We start from the raw sequence: 218 nt of genomic DNA, 5'->3' as shown, positions 1-218 counted from the left end.
ACCTGGCTGATAATGAATCCAGTTTGATTATATTTTCTCGCTGATTGGAATTTTAATCACCTGGGCTGAACGCCGATCATTAGCGGCCTCTCGCGGACATGCGCACGCGGAGGAGCATCATTAAACGGCTAATTTCAATCTTTTTGAAGATTAAGTGAGGCGGGTTTAAAGACCGTAAAGTTTTTCCTGTTTTATCAATTTTTTTTTAGCGTAATAGA

General features: G+C 40.4%; 1 protein-coding gene across 1 annotated transcript in view; it reads left to right on the top strand.

Moving 5' to 3' along the window:
- LOC119589162 overlaps positions 1-218 on the top strand; it is a gene marked incomplete in the record, with an annotated part of 255,201 nt that overhangs the window by 114,399 nt on the left and 140,584 nt on the right.

The sequence above is a fragment of the Penaeus monodon genome, chromosome 25 (assembly GCF_015228065.2).
Source record: "Penaeus monodon isolate SGIC_2016 chromosome 25, NSTDA_Pmon_1, whole genome shotgun sequence".
Lineage (NCBI taxonomy): Eukaryota > Metazoa > Arthropoda > Malacostraca > Decapoda > Penaeidae > Penaeus > Penaeus monodon.
The sequence above is the reverse complement of the archived record's forward strand: the minus strand, read 5'-3'. Positions and strand labels throughout refer to the sequence as shown.